Source organism: Pungitius pungitius, unplaced genomic scaffold (genome assembly GCF_949316345.1).
Source record: "Pungitius pungitius unplaced genomic scaffold, fPunPun2.1 scaffold_29, whole genome shotgun sequence".
NCBI lineage: Eukaryota > Metazoa > Chordata > Actinopteri > Perciformes > Gasterosteidae > Pungitius > Pungitius pungitius.
Genome location: NW_026909812.1, coordinates 451009 through 468486, shown reverse-complemented (window position 1 = coordinate 468486; position 17478 = coordinate 451009). Strand labels below are relative to the sequence as shown.

Genomic DNA, 17478 nt, shown 5'->3' with positions numbered 1-17478 from the left:
CGGCAGGCGTGACATAATTTTTTGACGCATTATAAAGGATTAGGAAAAAGATAAAAAGCAGCTTACGGCCATACCTCTCTGGTTCCGCCCGATCTCGTCTGATCTCGGAAGCTAAGCAGAGCAGGGCCTGGTTAGTACCTGGATGGAAGACCGCCTGGGAATCCCAGGTGCCGTAAGCTTTTTCACTTCTCTCTGAAAGCTGCAGAGCGCCGCAGATTGTACACCTACAAATTACAAAAAGTATATCACATTGTTGAAGAGATGCATGTTTATTGTTGTTTTAACGTTGGATATGAAAGGCATTTAGACAATATTATCAAACATGATTCCGTTTCATGGTTGCTAAATTAGTGTTGATCAACATTTAACAATTGGCATACTTTTGTTTGTAATTTAGCCGTTGAAATACAGGTGCTAACCAAACATGTTAGATTTACCAGTGAAGAAAAGTAAAGTTCCCTTTAGGTTTTAGGAACCTCTCTTGCCAATGCTAAGAACTGCTTCAATTTTAGAAAAAGAAACTTCTGATTATCTTTGACACGTTTTAAAGGATTAGGAAAAAGTTGAAAAGCAGCTTACGGCCATACCTCTCTGGTTCCGCCCGATCTCGTCTGATCTCGGAAGCTAAGCAGAGCAGGGCCTGGTTAGTACCTGGATGGAAGACCGCCTGGGAATCCCAGGTGCCGTAAGCTTTTTCACTTCTCTCTCTGAAAGCCGCCCAGCGCCGTAGCTTGTACACCTACACAATTGTAAAAAGTTGATCACATTGTAGAAGAGATGCAATAGGAAGAAGATGAAAGGTGGCTTACGTCCGTACCATCGTCAGGCCATTTGAGGTGGCGGGGACTGCAATGGCCATCCACCGATTGGCTGGGACTCCTGGGCGGGTCTTCTCTAGTCCATCCAATTTTCGCCATAGGATGTCACAGCCTTCTTTGCATACCCTTATTTAACCCACACAAAGATGCCAACGGCAGGCGTGACATAATTTTTTGACGCATTATAAAGGATTAGGAAAAAGATAAAAAGCAGCTTACGGCCATACCTCTCTGGTTCCGCCCGATCTCGTCTGATCTCGGAAGCTAAGCAGAGCAGGGCCTGGTTAGTACCTGGATGGAAGACCGCCTGGGAATCCCAGGTGCCGTAAGCTTTTTCACTTCTCTCTGAAAGCTGCAGAGCGCCGCAGATTGTACACCTACAAATTACAAAAAGTATATCACATTGTTGAAGAGATGCATGTTTATTGTTGTTTTAACGTTGGATATGAAAGGCATTTAGACAATATTATCAAACATGATTCCGTTTCATGGTTGCTAAATTAGTGTTGATCAACATTTAACAATTGGCATACTTTTGTTTGTAATTTAGCCGTTGAAATACAGGTGCTAACCAAACATGTTAGATTTACCAGTGAACAAAAGTAAAGTTCCCTTTAGGTTTTAGGAACCTCTCTTGCCAATGCTAAGAACTGCTTCAATTTTAGAAAAAGAAACTTCTGATTATCTTTGACACGTTTTAAAGGATTAGGAAAAAGATGAAAAGCAGCTTACGGCCATACCTCTCTGGTTCCGCCCGATCTCGTCTGATCTCGGAAGCTAAGCAGAGCAGGGCCTGGTTAGTACCTGGATGGAAGACCGCCTGGGAATCCCAGGTGCCGTAAGCTTTTTCACTTCTCTCTCTGAAAGCCGCCCAGCGCCGTAGCTTGTACACCTACACAATTGTAAAAAGTTGATCACATTGTAGAAGAGATGCAATAGGAAGAAGATGAAAGGTGGCTTACGTCCATACCATCGTCAGGCCATTTGAGGTGGCGGGGACTGCAATTGCCATCCACCGATTGGCTGGGACTCCTGGGCGGGTCTTCTCTAGTCCATCCAATTTTCGCCATAGGATGTCACAGCCTTCTTTGCATACCCTTATTTAACCCACAAAAAGATGCCAACGGCAGGCGTGACATAATTTTTTGACGCATTATAAAGGATTAGGAAAAAGATAAAAAGCAGCTTACGGCCATACCTCTCTGGTTCCGCCCGATCTCGTCTGATCTCGGAAGTTAAGCAGAGCAGGGCCTGGTTAGTACCTGGATGGAAGACCGCCTGGGAATCCCAGGTGCCGTAAGCTTTTTCACTTCTCTCTGAAAGCTGCAGAGCGCCGCAGATTGTACACCTACAAATTACAAAAAGTATATCACATTGTTGAAGAGATGCATGTTTATTGTTGTTTTAACGTTGGATATGAAAGGCATTTAGACAATATTATCAAACATGATTCCGTTTCATGGTTGCTAAATTAGTGTTGATCAACATTTAACAATTGGCATACTTTTGTTTGTAATTTAGCCGTTGAAATACAGGTGCTAACCAAACATGTTAGATTTACCAAAGAAGAAAAGTAAAGTTCCCTTTAGGTTTTAGGAACCTCTCTTGCCAATGCTAAGAACTGCTTCAATTTTAGAAAAAGAAACTTCTGATTATCTTTGACACGTTTTAAAGGATTAGGAAAAAGATGAAAAGCAGCTTACGGCCATACCTCTCTGGTTCCGCCCGATCTCGTCTGATCTCGGAAGCTAAGCAGAGCAGGGCCTGGTTAGTACCTGGATGGAAGACCGCCTGGGAATCCCAGGTGCCGTAAGCTTTTTCACTTCTCTCTCTGAAAGCCGCCCAGCGCCGTAGCTTGTACACCTACACAATTGTAAAAAGTTGATCACATTGTAGAAGAGATGCAATAGGAAGAAGATGAAAGGTGGCTTACGTCCATACCATCGTCAGGCCATTTGAGGTGGCGGGGACTGCAATGGCCATCCACCGATTGGCTGGGACTCCTGGGCGGGTCTTCTCTAGTCCATCCAATTTTCGCCATAGGATGTCACAGCCTTCTTTGCATACCCTTATTTAACCCACACAAAGATGCCAACGGCAGGCGTGACATAATTTTTTGACGCATTATAAAGGATTAGGAAAAAGATAAAAAGCAGCTTACGGCCATACCTCTCTGGTTCCGCCCGATCTCGTCTGATCTCGGAAGCTAAGCAGAGCAGGGCCTGGTTAGTACCTGGATGGAAGACCGCCTGGGAATCCCAGGTGCCGTAAGCTTTTTCACTTCTCTCTGAAAGCTGCAGAGCGCCGCAGATTGTACACCTACAAATTACAAAAAGTATATCACATTGTTGAAGAGATGCATGTTTATTGTTGTTTTAACGTTGGATATGAAAGGCATTTAGACAATATTATCAAACATGATTCCGTTTCATGGTTGCTAAATTAGTGTTGATCAACATTTAACAATTGGCATACTTTTGTTTGTAATTTAGCCGTTGAAATACAGGTGCTAACCAAACATGTTAGATTTACCAGTGAAGAAAAGTAAAGTTCCCTTTAGGTTTTAGGAACCTCTCTTGCCAATGCTAAGAACTGCTTCAATTTTAGAAAAAGAAACTTCTGATTATCTTTGACACGTTTTAAAGGATTAGGAAAAAGTTGAAAAGCAGCTTACGGCCATACCTCTCTGGTTCCGCCCGATCTCGTCTGATCTCGGAAGCTAAGCAGAGCAGGGCCTGGTTAGTACCTGGATGGAAGACCGCCTGGGAATCCCAGGTGCCGTAAGCTTTTTCACTTCTCTCTGAAAGCTGCAGAGCGCCGCAGATTGTACACCTACAAATTACAAAAAGTATATCACATTGTTGAAGAGATGCATGTTTATTGTTGTTTTAACGTTGGATATGAAAGGCATTTAGACAATATTATCAAACATGATTCCGTTTCATGGTTGCTAAATTAGTGTTGATCAACATTTAACAATTGGCATACTTTTGTTTGTAATTTAGCCGTTGAAATACAGGTGCTAACCAAACATGTTAGATTTACCAGTGAAGAAAAGTAAAGTTCCCTTTAGGTTTTAGGAACCTCTCTTGCCAATGCTAAGAACTGCTTCAATTTTAGAAAAAGAAACTTCTGATTATCTTTGACACGTTTTAAAGGATTAGGAAAAAGTTGAAAAGCAGCTTACGGCCATACCTCTCTGGTTCCGCCCGATCTCGTCTGATCTCGGAAGCTAAGCAGAGCAGGGCCTGGTTAGTACCTGGATGGAAGACCGCCTGGGAATCCCAGGTGCCGTAAGCTTTTTCACTTCTCTCTCTGAAAGCCGCCCAGCGCCGCAGATTGTACACCTACAAATTACAAAAAGTATATCACATTGTTGAAGAGATGCATGTTTATTGTTGTTTTAACGTTGGATATGAAAGGCATTTAGACAATATTATCAAACATGATTCCGTTTCATGGTTGCTAAATTAGTGTTGATCAACATTTAACAATTGGCATACTTTTGTTTGTAATTTAGCCGTTGAAATACAGGTGCTAACCAAACATGTTAGATTTACCAGTGAAGAAAAGTAAAGTTCCCTTTAGGTTTTAGGAACCTCTCTTGCCAATGCTAAGAACTGCTTCAATTTTAGAAAAAGAAACTTCTGATTATCTTTGACACGTTTTAAAGGATTAGGAAAAAGTTGAAAAGCAGCTTACGGCCATACCTCTCTGGTTCCGCCCGATCTCGTCTGATCTCGGAAGCTAAGCAGAGCAGGGCCTGGTTAGTACCTGGATGGAAGACCGCCTGGGAATCCCAGGTGCCGTAAGCTTTTTCACTTCTCTCTCTGAAAGCCGCCCAGCGCCGTAGCTTGTACATTTACACAATTGTAAAAAGTTGATCACATTGTAGAAGAGATGCAATAGGAAGAAGATGAAAGGTGGCTTACGTCCATACCATCGTCAGGCCATTTGAGGTGGCGGGGACTGCAATGGCCATCCACCGATTGGCTGGGACTCCTGGGCGGGTCTTCTCTAGTCCATCCAATTTTCGCCATAGGATGTCACAGCCTTCTTTGCATACCCTTATTTAACCCACACAAAGATGCCAACGGCAGGCGTGACATAATTTTTTGACGCATTATAAAGGATTAGGAAAAAGATAAAAAGCAGCTTACGGCCATACCTCTCTGGTTCCGCCCGATCTCGTCTGATCTCGGAAGCTAAGCAGAGCAGGGCCTGGTTAGTACCTGGATGGAAGACCGCCTGGGAATCCCAGGTGCCGTAAGCTTTTTCACTTCTCTCTCTGAAAGCCGCCCAGCGCCGTAGCTTGTACACCTACACAATTGTAAAAAGTTGATCACATTGTAGAAGAGATGCAATAGGAAGAAGATGAAAGGTGGCTTACGTCCGTACCATCGTCAGGCCATTTGAGGTGGCGGGGACTGCAATGGCCATCCACCGATTGGCTGGGACTCCTGGGCGGGTCTTCTCTAGTCCATCCAATTTTCGCCATAGGATGTCACAGCCTTCTTTGCATACCCTTATTTAACCCACACAAAGATGCCAACGGCAGGCGTGACATAATTTTTTGACGCATTATAAAGGATTAGGAAAAAGATAAAAAGCAGCTTACGGCCATACCTCTCTGGTTCCGCCCGATCTCGTCTGATCTCGGAAGCTAAGCAGAGCAGGGCCTGGTTAGTACCTGGATGGAAGACCGCCTGGGAATCCCAGGTGCCGTAAGCTTTTTCACTTCTCTCTGAAAGCTGCAGAGCGCCGCAGATTGTACACCTACAAATTACAAAAAGTATATCACATTGTTGAAGAGATGCATGTTTATTGTTGTTTTAACGTTGGATATGAAAGGCATTTAGACAATATTATCAAACATGATTCCGTTTCATGGTTGCTAAATTAGTGTTGATCAACATTTAACAATTGGCATACTTTTGTTTGTAATTTAGCCGTTGAAATACAGGTGCTAACCAAACATGTTAGATTTACCAGTGAACAAAAGTAAAGTTCCCTTTAGGTTTTAGGAACCTCTCTTGCCAATGCTAAGAACTGCTTCAATTTTAGAAAAAGAAACTTCTGATTATCTTTGACACGTTTTAAAGGATTAGGAAAAAGATGAAAAGCAGCTTACGGCCATACCTCTCTGGTTCCGCCCGATCTCGTCTGATCTCGGAAGCTAAGCAGAGCAGGGCCTGGTTAGTACCTGGATGGAAGACCGCCTGGGAATCCCAGGTGCCGTAAGCTTTTTCACTTCTCTCTCTGAAAGCCGCCCAGCGCCGTAGCTTGTACACCTACACAATTGTAAAAAGTTGATCACATTGTAGAAGAGATGCAATAGGAAGAAGATGAAAGGTGGCTTACGTCCATACCATCGTCAGGCCATTTGAGGTGGCGGGGACTGCAATTGCCATCCACCGATTGGCTGGGACTCCTGGGCGGGTCTTCTCTAGTCCATCCAATTTTCGCCATAGGATGTCACAGCCTTCTTTGCATACCCTTATTTAACCCACAAAAAGATGCCAACGGCAGGCGTGACATAATTTTTTGACGCATTATAAAGGATTAGGAAAAAGATAAAAAGCAGCTTACGGCCATACCTCTCTGGTTCCGCCCGATCTCGTCTGATCTCGGAAGTTAAGCAGAGCAGGGCCTGGTTAGTACCTGGATGGAAGACCGCCTGGGAATCCCAGGTGCCGTAAGCTTTTTCACTTCTCTCTGAAAGCTGCAGAGCGCCGCAGATTGTACACCTACAAATTACAAAAAGTATATCACATTGTTGAAGAGATGCATGTTTATTGTTGTTTTAACGTTGGATATGAAAGGCATTTAGACAATATTATCAAACATGATTCCGTTTCATGGTTGCTAAATTAGTGTTGATCAACATTTAACAATTGGCATACTTTTGTTTGTAATTTAGCCGTTGAAATACAGGTGCTAACCAAACATGTTAGATTTACCAAAGAAGAAAAGTAAAGTTCCCTTTAGGTTTTAGGAACCTCTCTTGCCAATGCTAAGAACTGCTTCAATTTTAGAAAAAGAAACTTCTGATTATCTTTGACACGTTTTAAAGGATTAGGAAAAAGATGAAAAGCAGCTTACGGCCATACCTCTCTGGTTCCGCCCGATCTCGTCTGATCTCGGAAGCTAAGCAGAGCAGGGCCTGGTTAGTACCTGGATGGAAGACCGCCTGGGAATCCCAGGTGCCGTAAGCTTTTTCACTTCTCTCTCTGAAAGCCGCCCAGCGCCGTAGCTTGTACACCTACACAATTGTAAAAAGTTGATCACATTGTAGAAGAGATGCAATAGGAAGAAGATGAAAGGTGGCTTACGTCCATACCATCGTCAGGCCATTTGAGGTGGCGGGGACTGCAATGGCCATCCACCGATTGGCTGGGACTCCTGGGCGGGTCTTCTCTAGTCCATCCAATTTTCGCCATAGGATGTCACAGCCTTCTTTGCATACCCTTATTTAACCCACACAAAGATGCCAACGGCAGGCGTGACATAATTTTTTGACGCATTATAAAGGATTAGGAAAAAGATAAAAAGCAGCTTACGGCCATACCTCTCTGGTTCCGCCCGATCTCGTCTGATCTCGGAAGCTAAGCAGAGCAGGGCCTGGTTAGTACCTGGATGGAAGACCGCCTGGGAATCCCAGGTGCCGTAAGCTTTTTCACTTCTCTCTGAAAGCTGCAGAGCGCCGCAGATTGTACACCTACAAATTACAAAAAGTATATCACATTGTTGAAGAGATGCATGTTTATTGTTGTTTTAACGTTGGATATGAAAGGCATTTAGACAATATTATCAAACATGATTCCGTTTCATGGTTGCTAAATTAGTGTTGATCAACATTTAACAATTGGCATACTTTTGTTTGTAATTTAGCCGTTGAAATACAGGTGCTAACCAAACATGTTAGATTTACCAGTGAAGAAAAGTAAAGTTCCCTTTAGGTTTTAGGAACCTCTCTTGCCAATGCTAAGAACTGCTTCAATTTTAGAAAAAGAAACTTCTGATTATCTTTGACACGTTTTAAAGGATTAGGAAAAAGTTGAAAAGCAGCTTACGGCCATACCTCTCTGGTTCCGCCCGATCTCGTCTGATCTCGGAAGCTAAGCAGAGCAGGGCCTGGTTAGTACCTGGATGGAAGACCGCCTGGGAATCCCAGGTGCCGTAAGCTTTTTCACTTCTCTCTGAAAGCTGCAGAGCGCCGCAGATTGTACACCTACAAATTACAAAAAGTATATCACATTGTTGAAGAGATGCATGTTTATTGTTGTTTTAACGTTGGATATGAAAGGCATTTAGACAATATTATCAAACATGATTCCGTTTCATGGTTGCTAAATTAGTGTTGATCAACATTTAACAATTGGCATACTTTTGTTTGTAATTTAGCCGTTGAAATACAGGTGCTAACCAAACATGTTAGATTTACCAGTGAAGAAAAGTAAAGTTCCCTTTAGGTTTTAGGAACCTCTCTTGCCAATGCTAAGAACTGCTTCAATTTTAGAAAAAGAAACTTCTGATTATCTTTGACACGTTTTAAAGGATTAGGAAAAAGTTGAAAAGCAGCTTACGGCCATACCTCTCTGGTTCCGCCCGATCTCGTCTGATCTCGGAAGCTAAGCAGAGCAGGGCCTGGTTAGTACCTGGATGGAAGACCGCCTGGGAATCCCAGGTGCCGTAAGCTTTTTCACTTCTCTCTCTGAAAGCCGCCCAGCGCCGCAGATTGTACACCTACAAATTACAAAAAGTATATCACATTGTTGAAGAGATGCATGTTTATTGTTGTTTTAACGTTGGATATGAAAGGCATTTAGACAATATTATCAAACATGATTCCGTTTCATGGTTGCTAAATTAGTGTTGATCAACATTTAACAATTGGCATACTTTTGTTTGTAATTTAGCCGTTGAAATACAGGTGCTAACCAAACATGTTAGATTTACCAGTGAAGAAAAGTAAAGTTCCCTTTAGGTTTTAGGAACCTCTCTTGCCAATGCTAAGAACTGCTTCAATTTTAGAAAAAGAAACTTCTGATTATCTTTGACACGTTTTAAAGGATTAGGAAAAAGTTGAAAAGCAGCTTACGGCCATACCTCTCTGGTTCCGCCCGATCTCGTCTGATCTCGGAAGCTAAGCAGAGCAGGGCCTGGTTAGTACCTGGATGGAAGACCGCCTGGGAATCCCAGGTGCCGTAAGCTTTTTCACTTCTCTCTCTGAAAGCCGCCCAGCGCCGTAGCTTGTACATTTACACAATTGTAAAAAGTTGATCACATTGTAGAAGAGATGCAATAGGAAGAAGATGAAAGGTGGCTTACGTCCATACCATCGTCAGGCCATTTGAGGTGGCGGGGACTGCAATGGCCATCCACCGATTGGCTGGGACTCCTGGGCGGGTCTTCTCTAGTCCATCCAATTTTCGCCATAGGATGTCACAGCCTTCTTTGCATACCCTTATTTAACCCACACAAAGATGCCAACGGCAGGCGTGACATAATTTTTTGACGCATTATAAAGGATTAGGAAAAAGATAAAAAGCAGCTTACGGCCATACCTCTCTGGTTCCGCCCGATCTCGTCTGATCTCGGAAGCTAAGCAGAGCAGGGCCTGGTTAGTACCTGGATGGAAGACCGCCTGGGAATCCCAGGTGCCGTAAGCTTTTTCACTTCTCTCTCTGAAAGCCGCCCAGCGCCGTAGCTTGTACACCTACACAATTGTAAAAAGTTGATCACATTGTAGAAGAGATGCAATAGGAAGAAGATGAAAGGTGGCTTACGTCCATACCATCGTCAGGCCATTTGAGGTGGCGGGGACTGCAATGGCCATCCACCGATTGGCTGGGACTCCTGGGCGGGTCTTCTCTAGTCCATCCAATTTTCGCCATAGGATGTCACAGCCTTCTTTGCATACCCTTATTTAACCCACACAAAGATGCCAATGGCAGGCGTGACATAATTTTTTGACGCATTATAAAGGATTAGGAAAAAGATAAAAAGCAGCTTACGGCCATACCTCTCTGGTTCCGCCCGATCTCGTCTGATCTCGGAAGCTAAGCAGAGCAGGGCCTGGTTAGTACCTGGATGGAAGACCGCCTGGGAATCCCAGGTGCCGTAAGCTTTTTCACTTCTCTCTGAAAGCTGCAGAGCGCCGCAGATTGTACACCTACAAATTACAAAAAGTATATCACATTGTTGAAGAGATGCATGTTTATTGTTGTTTTAACGTTGGATATGAAAGGCATTTAGACAATATTATCAAACATGATTCCGTTTCATGGTTGCTAAATTAGTGTTGATCAACATTTAACAATTGGCATACTTTTGTTTGTAATTTAGCCGTTGAAATACAGGTGCTAACCAAACATGTTAGATTTACCAGTGAACAAAAGTAAAGTTCCCTTTAGGTTTTAGGAACCTCTCTTGCCAATGCTAAGAACTGCTTCAATTTTAGAAAAAGAAACTTCTGATTATCTTTGACACGTTTTAAAGGATTAGGAAAAAGATGAAAAGCAGCTTACGGCCATACCTCTCTGGTTCCGCCCGATCTCGTCTGATCTTGGAAGCTAAGCAGAGCAGGGCCTGGTTAGTACCTGGATGGAAGACCGCCTGGGAATCCCAGGTGCCGTAAGCTTTTTCACTTCTCTCTCTGAAAGCCGCCCAGCGCCGTAGCTTGTACACCTACACAATTGTAAAAAGTTGATCACATTGTAGAAGAGATGCAATAGGAAGAAGATGAAAGGTGGCTTACGTCCATACCATCGTCAGGCCATTTGAGGTGGCGGGGACTGCAATTGCCATCCACCGATTGGCTGGGACTCCTGGGCGGGTCTTCTCTAGTCCATCCAATTTTCGCCATAGGATGTCACAGCCTTCTTTGCATACCCTTATTTAACCCACAAAAAGATGCCAACGGCAGGCGTGACATAATTTTTTGACGCATTATAAAGGATTAGGAAAAAGATAAAAAGCAGCTTACGGCCATACCTCTCTGGTTCCGCCCGATCTCGTCTGATCTCGGAAGCTAAGCAGAGCAGGGCCTGGTTAGTACCTGGATGGAAGACCGCCTGGGAATCCCAGGTGCCGTAAGCTTTTTCACTTCTCTCTGAAAGCTGCAGAGCGCCGCAGATTGTACACCTACAAATTACAAAAAGTATATCACATTGTTGAAGAGATGCATGTTTATTGTTGTTTTAACGTTGGATATGAAAGGCATTTAGACAATATTATCAAACATGATTCCGTTTCATGGTTGCTAAATTAGTGTTGATCAACATTTAACAATTGGCATACTTTTGTTTGTAATTTAGCCGTTGAAATACAGGTGCTAACCAAACATGTTAGATTTACCAGTGAAGAAAAGTAAAGTTCCCTTTAGGTTTTAGGAACCTCTCTTGCCAATGCTAAGAACTGCTTCAATTTTAGAAAAAGAAACTTCTGATTATCTTTGACACGTTTTAAAGGATTAGGAAAAAGTTGAAAAGCAGCTTACGGCCATACCTCTCTGGTTCCGCCCGATCTCGTCTGATCTCGGAAGCTAAGCAGAGCAGGGCCTGGTTAGTACCTGGATGGAAGACCGCCTGGGAATCCCAGGTGCCGTAAGCTTTTTCACTTCTCTCTGAAAGCTGCAGAGCGCCGCAGATTGTACACCTACAAATTACAAAAAGTATATCACATTGTTGAAGAGATGCATGTTTATTGTTGTTTTAACGTTGGATATGAAAGGCATTTAGACAATATTATCAAACATGATTCCGTTTCATGGTTGCTAAATTAGTGTTGATCAACATTTAACAATTGGCATACTTTTGTTTGTAATTTAGCCGTTGAAATACAGGTGCTAACCAAACATGTTAGATTTACCAGTGAAGAAAAGTAAAGTTCCCTTTAGGTTTTAGGAACCTCTCTTGCCAATGCTAAGAACTGCTTCAATTTTAGAAAAAGAAACTTCTGATTATCTTTGACACGTTTTAAAGGATTAGGAAAAAGTTGAAAAGCAGCTTACGGCCATACCTCTCTGGTTCCGCCCGATCTCGTCTGATCTCGGAAGCTAAGCAGAGCAGGGCCTGGTTAGTACCTGGATGGAAGACCGCCTGGGAATCCCAGGTGCCGTAAGCTTTTTCACTTCTCTCTGAAAGCTGCAGAGCGCCGCAGATTGTACACCTACAAATTACAAAAAGTATATCACATTGTTGAAGAGATGCATGTTTATTGTTGTTTTAACGTTGGATATGAAAGGCATTTAGACAATATTATCAAACATGATTCCGTTTCATGGTTGCTAAATTAGTGTTGATCAACATTTAACAATTGGCATACTTTTGTTTGTAATTTAGCCGTTGAAATACAGGTGCTAACCAAACATGTTAGATTTACCAGTGAAGAAAAGTAAAGTTCCCTTTAGGTTTTAGGAACCTCTCTTGCCAATGCTAAGAACTGCTTCAATTTTAGAAAAAGAAACTTCTGATTATCTTTGACACGTTTTAAAGGATTAGGAAAAAGTTGAAAAGCAGCTTACGGCCATACCTCTCTGGTTCCGCCCGATCTCGTCTGATCTCGGAAGCTAAGCAGAGCAGGGCCTGGTTAGTACCTGGATGGAAGACCGCCTGGGAATCCCAGGTGCCGTAAGCTTTTTCACTTCTCTCTCTGAAAGCCGCCCAGCGCCGTAGCTTGTACACCTACACAATTGTAAAAAGTTGATCACATTGTAGAAGAGATGCAATAGGAAGAAGATGAAAGGTGGCTTACGTCCATACCATCGTCAGGCCATTTGAGGTGGCGGGGACTGCAATTGCCATCCACCGATTGGCTGGGACTCCTGGGCGGGTCTTCTCTAGTCCATCCAATTTTCGCCATAGGATGTCACAGCCTTCTTTGCATACCCTTATTTAACCCACAAAAAGATGCCAACGGCAGGCGTGACATAATTTTTTGACGCATTATAAAGGATTAGGAAAAAGATAAAAAGCAGCTTACGGCCATACCTCTCTGGTTCCGCCCGATCTCGTCTGATCTCGGAAGTTAAGCAGAGCAGGGCCTGGTTAGTACCTGGATGGAAGACCGCCTGGGAATCCCAGGTGCCGTAAGCTTTTTCACTTCTCTCTGAAAGCTGCAGAGCGCCGCAGATTGTACACCTACAAATTACAAAAAGTATATCACATTGTTGAAGAGATGCATGTTTATTGTTGTTTTAACGTTGGATATGAAAGGCATTTAGACAATATTATCAAACATGATTCCGTTTCATGGTTGCTAAATTAGTGTTGATCAACATTTAACAATTGGCATACTTTTGTTTGTAATTTAGCCGTTGAAATACAGGTGCTAACCAAACATGTTAGATTTACCAAAGAAGAAAAGTAAAGTTCCCTTTAGGTTTTAGGAACCTCTCTTGCCAATGCTAAGAACTGCTTCAATTTTAGAAAAAGAAACTTCTGATTATCTTTGACACGTTTTAAAGGATTAGGAAAAAGATGAAAAGCAGCTTACGGCCATACCTCTCTGGTTCCGCCCGATCTCGTCTGATCTCGGAAGCTAAGCAGAGCAGGGCCTGGTTAGTACCTGGATGGAAGACCGCCTGGGAATCCCAGGTGCCGTAAGCTTTTTCACTTCTCTCTCTGAAAGCCGCCCAGCGCCGTAGCTTGTACACCTACACAATTGTAAAAAGTTGATCACATTGTAGAAGAGATGCAATAGGAAGAAGATGAAAGGTGGCTTACGTCCATACCATCGTCAGGCCATTTGAGGTGGCGGGGACTGCAATGGCCATCCACCGATTGGCTGGGACTCCTGGGCGGGTCTTCTCTAGTCCATCCAATTTTCGCCATAGGATGTCACAGCCTTCTTTGCATACCCTTATTTAACCCACACAAAGATGCCAACGGCAGGCGTGACATAATTTTTTGACGCATTATAAAGGATTAGGAAAAAGATAAAAAGCAGCTTACGGCCATACCTCTCTGGTTCCGCCCGATCTCGTCTGATCTCGGAAGCTAAGCAGAGCAGGGCCTGGTTAGTACCTGGATGGAAGACCGCCTGGGAATCCCAGGTGCCGTAAGCTTTTTCACTTCTCTCTGAAAGCTGCAGAGCGCCGCAGATTGTACACCTACAAATTACAAAAAGTATATCACATTGTTGAAGAGATGCATGTTTATTGTTGTTTTAACGTTGGATATGAAAGGCATTTAGACAATATTATCAAACATGATTCCGTTTCATGGTTGCTAAATTAGTGTTGATCAACATTTAACAATTGGCATACTTTTGTTTGTAATTTAGCCGTTGAAATACAGGTGCTAACCAAACATGTTAGATTTACCAGTGAAGAAAAGTAAAGTTCCCTTTAGGTTTTAGGAACCTCTCTTGCCAATGCTAAGAACTGCTTCAATTTTAGAAAAAGAAACTTCTGATTATCTTTGACACGTTTTAAAGGATTAGGAAAAAGTTGAAAAGCAGCTTACGGCCATACCTCTCTGGTTCCGCCCGATCTCGTCTGATCTCGGAAGCTAAGCAGAGCAGGGCCTGGTTAGTACCTGGATGGAAGACCGCCTGGGAATCCCAGGTGCCGTAAGCTTTTTCACTTCTCTCTGAAAGCTGCAGAGCGCCGCAGATTGTACACCTACAAATTACAAAAAGTATATCACATTGTTGAAGAGATGCATGTTTATTGTTGTTTTAACGTTGGATATGAAAGGCATTTAGACAATATTATCAAACATGATTCCGTTTCATGGTTGCTAAATTAGTGTTGATCAACATTTAACAATTGGCATACTTTTGTTTGTAATTTAGCCGTTGAAATACAGGTGCTAACCAAACATGTTAGATTTACCAGTGAAGAAAAGTAAAGTTCCCTTTAGGTTTTAGGAACCTCTCTTGCCAATGCTAAGAACTGCTTCAATTTTAGAAAAAGAAACTTCTGATTATCTTTGACACGTTTTAAAGGATTAGGAAAAAGTTGAAAAGCAGCTTACGGCCATACCTCTCTGGTTCCGCCCGATCTCGTCTGATCTCGGAAGCTAAGCAGAGCAGGGCCTGGTTAGTACCTGGATGGAAGACCGCCTGGGAATCCCAGGTGCCGTAAGCTTTTTCACTTCTCTCTCTGAAAGCCGCCCAGCGCCGTAGCTTGTACACCTACACAATTGTAAAAAGTTGATCACATTGTAGAAGAGATGCAATAGGAAGAAGATGAAAGGTGGCTTACGTCCATACCATCGTCAGGCCATTTGAGGTGGCGGGGACTGCAATTGCCATCCACCGATTGGCTGGGACTCCTGGGCGGGTCTTCTCTAGTCCATCCAATTTTCGCCATAGGATGTCACAGCCTTCTTTGCATACCCTTATTTAACCCACAAAAAGATGCCAACGGCAGGCGTGACATAATTTTTTGACGCATTATAAAGGATTAGGAAAAAGATAAAAAGCAGCTTACGGCCATACCTCTCTGGTTCCGCCCGATCTCGTCTGATCTCGGAAGCTAAGCAGAGCAGGGCCTGGTTAGTACCTGGATGGAAGACCGCCTGGGAATCCCAGGTGCCGTAAGCTTTTTCACTTCTCTCTGAAAGCTGCAGAGCGCCGCAGATTGTACACCTACAAATTACAAAAAGTATATCACATTGTTGAAGAGATGCATGTTTATTGTTGTTTTAACGTTGGATATGAAAGGCATTTAGACAATATTATCAAACATGATTCCGTTTCATGGTTGCTAAATTAGTGTTGATCAACATTTAACAATTGGCATACTTTTGTTTGTAATTTAGCCGTTGAAATACAGGTGCTAACCAAACATGTTAGATTTACCAGTGAAGAAAAGTAAAGTTCCCTTTAGGTTTTAGGAACCTCTCTTGCCAATGCTAAGAACTGCTTCAATTTTAGAAAAAGAAACTTCTGATTATCTTTGACACGTTTTAAAGGATTAGGAAAAAGTTGAAAAGCAGCTTACGGCCATACCTCTCTGGTTCCGCCCGATCTCGTCTGATCTCGGAAGCTAAGCAGAGCAGGGCCTGGTTAGTACCTGGATGGAAGACCGCCTGGGAATCCCAGGTGCCGTAAGCTTTTTCACTTCTCTCTCTGAAAGCCGCCCAGCGCCGTAGCTTGTACACCTACACAATTGTAAAAAGTTGATCACATTGTAGAAGAGATGCAATAGGAAGAAGATGAAAGGTGGCTTACGTCCATACCATCGTCAGGCCATTTGAGGTGGCGGGGACTGCAATGGCCATCCACCGATTGGCTGGGACTCCTGGGCGGGTCTTCTCTAGTCCATCCAATTTTCGCCATAGGATGTCACAGCCTTCTTTGCATACCCTTATTTAACCCACACAAAGATGCCAACGGCAGGCGTGACATAATTTTTTGACGCATTATAAAGGATTAGGAAAAAGATAAAAAGCAGCTTACGGCCATACCTCTCTGGTTCCGCCCGATCTCGTCTGATCTCGGAAGCTAAGCAGAGCAGGGCCTGGTTAGTACCTGGATGGAAGACCGCCTGGGAATCCCAGGTGCCGTAAGCTTTTTCACTTCTCTCTCTGAAAGCCGCCCAGCGCCGTAGCTTGTACACCTACACAATTGTAAAAAGTTGATCACATTGTAGAAGAGATGCAATAGGAAGAAGATGAAAGGTGGCTTACGTCCATACCATCGTCAGGCCATTTGAGGTGGCGGGGACTGCAATGGCCATCCACCGATTGGCTGGGACTCCTGGGCGGGTCTTCTCTAGTCCATCCAATTTTCGCCATAGGATGTCACAGCCTTCTTTGCATACCCTTATTTAACCCACACAAAGATGCCAATGGCAGGCGTGACATAATTTTTTGACGCATTATAAAGGATTAGGAAAAAGATAAAAAGCAGCTTACGGCCATACCTCTCTGGTTCCGCCCGATCTCGTCTGATCTCGGAAGCTAAGCAGAGCAGGGCCTGGTTAGTACCTGGATGGAAGACCGCCTGGGAATCCCAGGTGCCGTAAGCTTTTTCACTTCTCTCTGAAAGCTGCAGAGCGCCGCAGATTGTACACCTACAAATTACAAAAAGTATATCACATTGTTGAAGAGATGCATGTTTATTGTTGTTTTAACGTTGGATATGAAAGGCATTTAGACAATATTATCAAACATGATTCCGTTTCATGGTTGCTAAATTAGTGTTGATCAACATTTAACAATTGGCATACTTTTGTTTGTAATTTAGCCGTTGAAATACAGGTGCTAACCAAACATGTTAGATTTACCAGTGAACAAAAGTAAAGTTCCCTTTAGGTTTTAGGAACCTCTCTTGCCAATGCTAAGAACTGCTTCAATTTTAGAAAAAGAAACTTCTGATTATCTTTGACACGTTTTAAAGGATTAGGAAAAAGATGAAAAGCAGCTTACGGCCATACCTCTCTGGTTCCGCCCGATCTCGTCTGATCTCGGAAGCTAAGCAGAGCAGGGCCTGGTTAGTACCTGGATGGAAGACCGCCTGGGAATCCCAGGTGCCGTAAGCTTTTTCACTTCTCTCTCTGAAAGCCGCCCAGCGCCGTAGCTTGTACACCTACACAATTGTAAAAAGTTGATCACATTGTAGAAGAGATGCAATAGGAAGAAGATGAAAGGTGGCTTACGTCCATACCATCGTCAGGCCATTTGAGGTGGCGGGGACTGCAATTGCC

At 43.3% G+C, this 17478-nt stretch overlaps 36 non-coding genes across 36 annotated transcripts; all 36 read left to right on the top strand.

Annotated features, from left to right (window-relative positions):
* Positions 1-60: 60 nt before the first annotated feature.
* On the top strand, positions 61-179 carry LOC134110873 (5S ribosomal RNA). Its single transcript, XR_009944256.1, has one exon. It is a non-coding gene; the product is annotated as a 5S ribosomal RNA (ribosomal RNA).
* A 394-nt stretch (positions 180-573) lies between these two features.
* LOC134110872 (5S ribosomal RNA) lies at positions 574-692 on the top strand. The gene has a single exon (XR_009944255.1). It is a non-coding gene; the product is annotated as a 5S ribosomal RNA (ribosomal RNA).
* A 339-nt stretch (positions 693-1031) lies between these two features.
* LOC134110871 (5S ribosomal RNA) lies at positions 1032-1150 on the top strand. The gene has a single exon (XR_009944254.1). It is a non-coding gene; the product is annotated as a 5S ribosomal RNA (ribosomal RNA).
* Positions 1151-1544: 394 nt separating this feature from the next.
* On the top strand, positions 1545-1663 carry LOC134110870 (5S ribosomal RNA). The gene has a single exon (XR_009944253.1). It is a non-coding gene; the product is annotated as a 5S ribosomal RNA (ribosomal RNA).
* A 339-nt stretch (positions 1664-2002) lies between these two features.
* On the top strand, positions 2003-2121 carry LOC134111520 (5S ribosomal RNA). Its single transcript, XR_009944864.1, has one exon. It is a non-coding gene; the product is annotated as a 5S ribosomal RNA (ribosomal RNA).
* A 394-nt stretch (positions 2122-2515) lies between these two features.
* On the top strand, positions 2516-2634 carry LOC134110869 (5S ribosomal RNA). The gene has a single exon (XR_009944252.1). It is a non-coding gene; the product is annotated as a 5S ribosomal RNA (ribosomal RNA).
* A 339-nt stretch (positions 2635-2973) lies between these two features.
* On the top strand, positions 2974-3092 carry LOC134110868 (5S ribosomal RNA). Its single transcript, XR_009944251.1, has one exon. It is a non-coding gene; the product is annotated as a 5S ribosomal RNA (ribosomal RNA).
* A 394-nt stretch (positions 3093-3486) lies between these two features.
* On the top strand, positions 3487-3605 carry LOC134110867 (5S ribosomal RNA). The gene has a single exon (XR_009944250.1). It is a non-coding gene; the product is annotated as a 5S ribosomal RNA (ribosomal RNA).
* Positions 3606-3999: 394 nt separating this feature from the next.
* On the top strand, positions 4000-4118 carry LOC134110866 (5S ribosomal RNA). Its single transcript, XR_009944249.1, has one exon. It is a non-coding gene; the product is annotated as a 5S ribosomal RNA (ribosomal RNA).
* Positions 4119-4514: 396 nt separating this feature from the next.
* LOC134110864 (5S ribosomal RNA) lies at positions 4515-4633 on the top strand. Its single transcript, XR_009944247.1, has one exon. It is a non-coding gene; the product is annotated as a 5S ribosomal RNA (ribosomal RNA).
* A 339-nt stretch (positions 4634-4972) lies between these two features.
* On the top strand, positions 4973-5091 carry LOC134110863 (5S ribosomal RNA). Its single transcript, XR_009944246.1, has one exon. It is a non-coding gene; the product is annotated as a 5S ribosomal RNA (ribosomal RNA).
* Positions 5092-5430: 339 nt separating this feature from the next.
* Positions 5431-5549, top strand: LOC134110862 (5S ribosomal RNA). Its single transcript, XR_009944245.1, has one exon. It is a non-coding gene; the product is annotated as a 5S ribosomal RNA (ribosomal RNA).
* Positions 5550-5943: 394 nt separating this feature from the next.
* On the top strand, positions 5944-6062 carry LOC134110861 (5S ribosomal RNA). Its single transcript, XR_009944244.1, has one exon. It is a non-coding gene; the product is annotated as a 5S ribosomal RNA (ribosomal RNA).
* Positions 6063-6401: 339 nt separating this feature from the next.
* Positions 6402-6520, top strand: LOC134111509 (5S ribosomal RNA). The gene has a single exon (XR_009944853.1). It is a non-coding gene; the product is annotated as a 5S ribosomal RNA (ribosomal RNA).
* Positions 6521-6914: 394 nt separating this feature from the next.
* Positions 6915-7033, top strand: LOC134110860 (5S ribosomal RNA). Its single transcript, XR_009944243.1, has one exon. It is a non-coding gene; the product is annotated as a 5S ribosomal RNA (ribosomal RNA).
* A 339-nt stretch (positions 7034-7372) lies between these two features.
* Positions 7373-7491, top strand: LOC134110859 (5S ribosomal RNA). The gene has a single exon (XR_009944242.1). It is a non-coding gene; the product is annotated as a 5S ribosomal RNA (ribosomal RNA).
* A 394-nt stretch (positions 7492-7885) lies between these two features.
* Positions 7886-8004, top strand: LOC134110858 (5S ribosomal RNA). Its single transcript, XR_009944241.1, has one exon. It is a non-coding gene; the product is annotated as a 5S ribosomal RNA (ribosomal RNA).
* Positions 8005-8398: 394 nt separating this feature from the next.
* LOC134110857 (5S ribosomal RNA) lies at positions 8399-8517 on the top strand. The gene has a single exon (XR_009944240.1). It is a non-coding gene; the product is annotated as a 5S ribosomal RNA (ribosomal RNA).
* Positions 8518-8913: 396 nt separating this feature from the next.
* Positions 8914-9032, top strand: LOC134110856 (5S ribosomal RNA). The gene has a single exon (XR_009944239.1). It is a non-coding gene; the product is annotated as a 5S ribosomal RNA (ribosomal RNA).
* Positions 9033-9371: 339 nt separating this feature from the next.
* On the top strand, positions 9372-9490 carry LOC134110855 (5S ribosomal RNA). Its single transcript, XR_009944238.1, has one exon. It is a non-coding gene; the product is annotated as a 5S ribosomal RNA (ribosomal RNA).
* A 339-nt stretch (positions 9491-9829) lies between these two features.
* On the top strand, positions 9830-9948 carry LOC134110853 (5S ribosomal RNA). Its single transcript, XR_009944236.1, has one exon. It is a non-coding gene; the product is annotated as a 5S ribosomal RNA (ribosomal RNA).
* A 394-nt stretch (positions 9949-10342) lies between these two features.
* Positions 10343-10461, top strand: LOC134111192 (5S ribosomal RNA). Its single transcript, XR_009944574.1, has one exon. It is a non-coding gene; the product is annotated as a 5S ribosomal RNA (ribosomal RNA).
* Positions 10462-10800: 339 nt separating this feature from the next.
* LOC134110852 (5S ribosomal RNA) lies at positions 10801-10919 on the top strand. Its single transcript, XR_009944235.1, has one exon. It is a non-coding gene; the product is annotated as a 5S ribosomal RNA (ribosomal RNA).
* A 394-nt stretch (positions 10920-11313) lies between these two features.
* On the top strand, positions 11314-11432 carry LOC134110851 (5S ribosomal RNA). Its single transcript, XR_009944234.1, has one exon. It is a non-coding gene; the product is annotated as a 5S ribosomal RNA (ribosomal RNA).
* Positions 11433-11826: 394 nt separating this feature from the next.
* On the top strand, positions 11827-11945 carry LOC134110850 (5S ribosomal RNA). The gene has a single exon (XR_009944233.1). It is a non-coding gene; the product is annotated as a 5S ribosomal RNA (ribosomal RNA).
* A 394-nt stretch (positions 11946-12339) lies between these two features.
* LOC134110849 (5S ribosomal RNA) lies at positions 12340-12458 on the top strand. The gene has a single exon (XR_009944232.1). It is a non-coding gene; the product is annotated as a 5S ribosomal RNA (ribosomal RNA).
* A 339-nt stretch (positions 12459-12797) lies between these two features.
* On the top strand, positions 12798-12916 carry LOC134111498 (5S ribosomal RNA). The gene has a single exon (XR_009944842.1). It is a non-coding gene; the product is annotated as a 5S ribosomal RNA (ribosomal RNA).
* Positions 12917-13310: 394 nt separating this feature from the next.
* Positions 13311-13429, top strand: LOC134110848 (5S ribosomal RNA). Its single transcript, XR_009944231.1, has one exon. It is a non-coding gene; the product is annotated as a 5S ribosomal RNA (ribosomal RNA).
* Positions 13430-13768: 339 nt separating this feature from the next.
* On the top strand, positions 13769-13887 carry LOC134110847 (5S ribosomal RNA). Its single transcript, XR_009944230.1, has one exon. It is a non-coding gene; the product is annotated as a 5S ribosomal RNA (ribosomal RNA).
* Positions 13888-14281: 394 nt separating this feature from the next.
* On the top strand, positions 14282-14400 carry LOC134110846 (5S ribosomal RNA). The gene has a single exon (XR_009944229.1). It is a non-coding gene; the product is annotated as a 5S ribosomal RNA (ribosomal RNA).
* A 394-nt stretch (positions 14401-14794) lies between these two features.
* LOC134110845 (5S ribosomal RNA) lies at positions 14795-14913 on the top strand. Its single transcript, XR_009944228.1, has one exon. It is a non-coding gene; the product is annotated as a 5S ribosomal RNA (ribosomal RNA).
* A 339-nt stretch (positions 14914-15252) lies between these two features.
* On the top strand, positions 15253-15371 carry LOC134110844 (5S ribosomal RNA). The gene has a single exon (XR_009944227.1). It is a non-coding gene; the product is annotated as a 5S ribosomal RNA (ribosomal RNA).
* A 394-nt stretch (positions 15372-15765) lies between these two features.
* Positions 15766-15884, top strand: LOC134110842 (5S ribosomal RNA). The gene has a single exon (XR_009944225.1). It is a non-coding gene; the product is annotated as a 5S ribosomal RNA (ribosomal RNA).
* A 339-nt stretch (positions 15885-16223) lies between these two features.
* On the top strand, positions 16224-16342 carry LOC134110841 (5S ribosomal RNA). Its single transcript, XR_009944224.1, has one exon. It is a non-coding gene; the product is annotated as a 5S ribosomal RNA (ribosomal RNA).
* A 339-nt stretch (positions 16343-16681) lies between these two features.
* Positions 16682-16800, top strand: LOC134110840 (5S ribosomal RNA). Its single transcript, XR_009944223.1, has one exon. It is a non-coding gene; the product is annotated as a 5S ribosomal RNA (ribosomal RNA).
* Positions 16801-17194: 394 nt separating this feature from the next.
* LOC134110839 (5S ribosomal RNA) lies at positions 17195-17313 on the top strand. Its single transcript, XR_009944222.1, has one exon. It is a non-coding gene; the product is annotated as a 5S ribosomal RNA (ribosomal RNA).
* The last annotated feature ends 165 nt before the right edge of the window (positions 17314-17478 follow it).